The sequence below is a fragment of the Geotrypetes seraphini genome, chromosome 5 (assembly GCF_902459505.1).
Source record: "Geotrypetes seraphini chromosome 5, aGeoSer1.1, whole genome shotgun sequence".
In the NCBI taxonomy this organism is placed as follows: domain Eukaryota; kingdom Metazoa; phylum Chordata; class Amphibia; order Gymnophiona; family Dermophiidae; genus Geotrypetes; species Geotrypetes seraphini.
In genome coordinates, this window is record NC_047088.1 from 95,855,402 (window position 1) to 95,861,401 (window position 6,000).

Sequence of the window (6,000 nt, forward strand, 5' to 3'; positions counted from 1 at the left end):
TTCCTTTTTATCTCCTGTCTTTCAACTGCAAGGCACTTCCCCCCATTTTCCAAAACCACACAAGAGGTTTTTAGCGCTTGCTGGCACTCTGAATGCTTTGCACTGCTCTGATGCTCATAGAAGCTCTATGACTTTCGGAGCAGCACAGAGCATTCAGTGTGCTGGCCAGAGTTTAAAAAAACCTCTTGCATGGTTTTGTAAAAAAAAAAAAAGGGGGGGGGGATTATGAAGTAACACAAAACCCAGGAAAATGTTCTCAACAAACATGTAGTAAAAATGCCCTACTAAATACACATCCAAAATTAAAAACAGCTAAAACATAGGATATGAAAGGCAGTCAATAAACACGGCAACATGCACAAAAAGAGTATATTCCAACCCAAGTCATTACATTACATTACTGATTTCTATTCCGCCTCAACCTTGCAGTTCTGGGCGGATTACAAAAGAGACAACTGGACATTTCCAGGATAATTACAGAGAGAATTCTGATCCTTTTCAGGAGAAGTTACAAGAATAATGGAGCTGTATAGTTCAAGAGCTACAAGATGCTGTACAAGTAGGAAATAGTGCAGATGCTGTACAAATAGGAAATAGTGCAGATCCAGTAAATATATCGTTAGGGAAGCAGTTGACATGCTTGAGGCTGAAGAGAAGGGAACTGGTGAAAGGGGGGGGGGGATCCAGATAGAAGCTGGACATGAATTTCAGATAAGTTTTTCAAAATTATAAGAAAATGTTTTGCATCGCTTGCATTATTGCACTATTTTGCAAGGAAGCTTTTTTGCCTATGATTGGTTTTATGAAGCTTAGGTGTGAATTACTACACTCAAGTGCTCTCACGCTGTCTTTTTATTTTTTGAGCACCAAATTATATGTGGGTTTTTTTTAATGTATATGGTTTATATTTCACATTATCCTTAGTTTTATTATGTTGTATTTTTTAACTAGCATATTAATGTAAGTATTCAAAATTAAGAAACCAAAAAGTCTTAGGGTTCCTTTTACTAAGGTGTGCTAGCATTTTTAGCGCACGCACGAAATTACCACACGCTACACCATGCGGTACACTTCTAGAATAACGCCAGCTCAATGCTGGCATTAAGGTCTAGCGTGGGCGGCAATTTAGCGCACGGTATTCCGCGCGTTAAGGCCCTAACGCACCTTAGTAAAAGAAGCCCTTAGCTACAGAAGTCTTCAAACCAAACTCAAAAGAACAAATGGATAGTGATTGAAAGATACAGTCTTGAGGAGGGGAGGGGGGGCAGATGCTGTTAAGAAAATATCAGTGTTGGAATCTCCCTTAAGGCATTATCATGTTCATCCTTTTTTTTTACAGTGGAAACACTTTGCTGCCACCAAGATACTACCTCAATCAGTCCATCCTTTCAAAGTCTATAGCAATGGATTTTAAAAAGTTGCTTGGGAATGTCACAGAATCCTAAGATTACTTTAAAGAGCTACAGGGGTCACGGGAAGGGAATGGGGGAAATGTTAGCAGTTCAACAATTTCAAGATTACTCCACAAACATGGTCAGAAGGAAGCTACAGTCAAAAAAATCTAAAGAGTTCTCCCTCCGAGATTATTCCTCCAGTAATCTTAAAGAAATACTTTTCTTGTTTTGGACCATTTATACACTCCTTTATTAAAAAAAGTCTCACTTCCGGGATTATACCCAAGACCTGGAAAACATCTACAATATTACCTATATTAAAGGATCATAACATCAGTCCCGATGACCCTACGAATTACCGTCCTATTGCTAACAATCCTTTCCTAGCTAAAATCACTGAGAAAGTGGTATTTAACCAGCTATCAGATTTTGTCAAATCTACAAATATACTGCACCCTAATCAAACGGGTTTTAGGAAACATCATAGCACCGAATATTCTTTAATCGGGCTCACTACTAACATTATCTATTATCTTGATCACCACAATTCAGTTATTCTTTTCTCCCTCGACCTTTCGGCAGCATTCGACACCATCGATCATTCTCTTCTCTTAGAAAGGCTTCAATCAATAGGCGTAAGCGACTTATCACTACAATGGTTTACTTCCTTTCTATCTGACCGAAATTCCATAGTACGCTTTAATAATTCATCCTCTAAACCATTTTCACACAACTACGGAATTCCTCAGGGTTCAATCTTGTCTCCATTGTTATTCAATATCTTTCTATCTCCTTTACTCAACCTATGCCAATCTATAGGCTTTACCGCCTATGCTTATGCTGACGACATACAATTGACCCACACTATTAACCCAGAAAATTCTAATGAAATAATTCAAATCAATCAAAAATTAGAAATAATTAAAAATTGGCTCACACAAAACAAACTTGCTTTAAACATATTTAAGACAAAGGCTCTACTCTTTCCGTCAAAACAGGGCTTAAAGCTTTCTATCCCTTTTTCGATAGACAATACAATTATCGAACTAGCAACATCACTTAAGATATTAGGAGTAATAATCGATGACAAATTTTCTTATCAAGAGCACATAAGCAATATAGTCAAAAGCTGCTTTTACCATCTGCGCCTAATCCGCTCAATGTCTAAATACTTAGAACCAAAATCTTTAAACATTTTAATACACTCTCTCATAATATCCAAACTAGATTATTGCAACTCACTTCTGTTAAATATCAACCACATGGAAAAAAGACGCCTACAAATAATACAAAATATCGCAATTAAAATAATTCACGGTGGGAAGAAATATGATCATGTAACCCCTTACTTGATAGAATCACATTGGTTGCCAATTAACCAACGCATAACATATAAAATAGCATTATTAGTATTTAAAACAATATCCACCAATGAACCACAATTTATAGATCGGCTCTTAATTCCCCACACTTCAAATTGCTCTCTTCGGTCTAATATACAAGGGCTACTAATGGTCCCTTCATTAAAAATAATAGGAACTAGACGCCATGACATCTTTTCAGTCATGGCACCTCTTACTTGGAATACTCTTCCTTTGTATATTAGAGAAATTAAAGATCTAAATTTATTTAAAACTAACCTAAAAACATTTCTCTTCAAGACATCATTTAATCTCTAAAATAACTTTTTCCTTGAAGACTTAAGAAAGGTTATTTTCTTTTCTCATCATACCCTAATCCAAATGTTTCTATCCCCCCCACCTCATTCTTCTTTTCTTCCCTTTGGGAAATTACAATTTGTAACTTTTACGCCTTATGTTTCTCCCCAGTGTATTTTAGTTTGTCTGTATTGTCGGTCTGTCACAGCCCCATTATTTGTAAAGTAGTAAAATATATCTTATTGTTCTATGCTAATGTATTTTTTATGTAATTCGCTTAGATTTATAAGCGAAACATCAAATCCAAATAAACTTGAAACTTGAAACAAAAATTTTTTAAAGAGCCATATAATATACCACATAGCATTTGCAGAGAATCACTTAGGTGATATTGCACACATGTGGAAGAGTAACAGGCAACCAGGGGAGCCCAATTTAAGGGCTCCTTTTATGAAGGTGCGCTAGCGTTTTTTAGCACACGCACCGGATTAGCACGTGGTATCTGAAAAACTACCGCCTGTTCAAGAGGAGGCAGTAGCGGCTAGCATGCATTGCATTTTAACGCATGCTATTCCACGTGTGAAGGCCCTAAAGCGCCTTCGTAAAAGGAGCCCTAAATCTCAGTGTGGTTCCTTTTGATCTTGGGCAAGTTATGTAATCTTTCACTGACTCAAGTATAGAGACCGTAAACCCTCCAGAAATATCCCTTCCCCTCATGTGGATTTTGTAGGCATAGTGGAACATTTTGGTCCCAATGCTAGGTGATCTATGCTATGCATTACAGCACACAACATCATCCTCCTGTTTTCAGCTTTATGATTTGGGGTTTCTAGGAAATAGAACGTCTCACATAGAAATTCACTGGGTCATTTCTTGGAAATATCAGATTGCTGGTAAAGATCAAGGTAAAAAGGATGGTAAAAAGTACAGAAAAAAAAATCCTAAAGGAAAACATGTTTGTTTGCCACAGACCTGGGACTGGGCAGAAGATTCTGCTTCCAGCATGAAAATGATGCCAAGCACAAAGCAAAGCAACAAGAAAGCAGCAAACCGTCTTCCCAAAGCCTAGTAATTAATAGTAGTACTATGTGAATCCAATAAAAAATCTGACACGACAAACCACTGTCCTAACAATTACCAGCCAACCTGAAATAACCCTAGATCTTCTGCTAAGAATGGCAAAACCTGCACCATCCCAGTGTTGGTAGATACTTATAATGACTCATTGCCGTTATTGTAAAACAGGGCTTCCACCAAGCAGTGTTTTAATTGATATGAAGACTTATACAGTACAAGCAAAACTGTTTTCTTATTCTTAATTTTTGAATATTTATGTGTTTGTTCTTTAGGGATGTGCATTCATTAATACACATTCAGCCAGCCAGTTAATTAGTGCACTTCAGTTAGTTCACACTAAATCAAAGTAATGTGCATGAAGGAAATTTCTGTGCAATTAAAAAGGGAAAGGCACTGGGTCTTGTACACTGCCTAATTTGTAGTTTTAAAGTGCTTTACATACAGGTACTTCAAGCATTTTTCCTATCGGTCCCAGTGGACTCACAATCTCTCTAATGTACCTGGGGCAGTAGAGGATTAAGTGACTTGCCCAGAGTCACAAGGGGCAGGGCTTGAACCCACAACCTCAGGGTGCTAAGGCTGTAGCTCTAACACAGTGTATCGCAAACTGTGTGCCGCCTAAGATTCCGGGGAGGAGAGGCGCCAGCACCTCTTCCTTTCCAGTATCCCCCACTGGCAGCTCAGGGCCCCTTCTAGAAGGCCTTCACACATGTGCGGATGTCGATGTGATGTCATGCGCATTGCATCGCGACGTCTGCTTACTTCTGGAAACCTCGAGCCGCGGGCATCACAATTAGTGTGCCGCAGCTTTCCAAAGTTTGCGAGACACTGCTCTAACCACTACACCACACTCTCTTCTTAACATATGGCAATGCTATAGGGCTAGTGTGACCATATACTTATGGCAAAGAAACAGGATGGGCCAGTCTTAGTCTCACCTCCATTACATGTGTGGAAATTTAGTCCTATTTTTCTTAAGGAATCAGGACTAGGCCTTCAAGCATACAATGGGGTAAAAAAACCAGGCCTGTCTCAGTAACATACAACTGCCTTTGACGATGATGTACAGGAGTTGTTGCACAAACCTATCACCTCCTATTGCTGACACCTTCAAAATATTTTCTCTGTTTCACCCTTTTCCATCTTATGTTGCTTAAATTTGGTCCTCTGATGTTGTAACCAGACAAATTGGAAAAGTGCATAAAAATGCTGCAAAAGAAATTTGCTGTTTGAAGTGAATTATTTCATCCTAGAAGTTGTAGGGAATTAGACTAGTCAAAGACACATCATCTAAAAACTTTACAAGCCGGCTCATTTATAGACATTTTGAATTTTTGTGCTCAAATTTTTACATTTGCCCCTGTATGCCCCCCCCCCCCTGATCTCTTAAGGATTAAATTTAAGATCTTTATATAGGCCCACAAGTATTTAATACAGGGGTAGCCATCCTACCTGCATTCTTTCTTTCTTCCCTATTGACCAATTCAAAATTTGCAGTCTTAAAAGCAAATCTGATAGTGCTACATCTCTCATAAAAGTCTACAGTTGGCCTCTTCTTGCTCTGCAGCATTAAAGCTGTATCGCAGCTCAACTTTGGAACTCTTTGATATTAATTGAAAATGCCTAATTCAGATTCAAAATAAGCCTAAAGACAGAGCTGTTCAATCAAGCCTTTTGTATAAACTAGGGGAGTGGGCGAGGAGATGGCAGATGAAGTTCAATGTAGAGAAATGTAAGGTCTTGCACGTGGGAAACAGAAACCCAAAGTACAGCTACACAATGGGAGGGCTGTTATTGAGTGAGAGCACCCAAGAAAGGGACTTGGGGGTATTAGTGGACAAGACAATGAAGCCGTCAGCACAGTGCGCAGC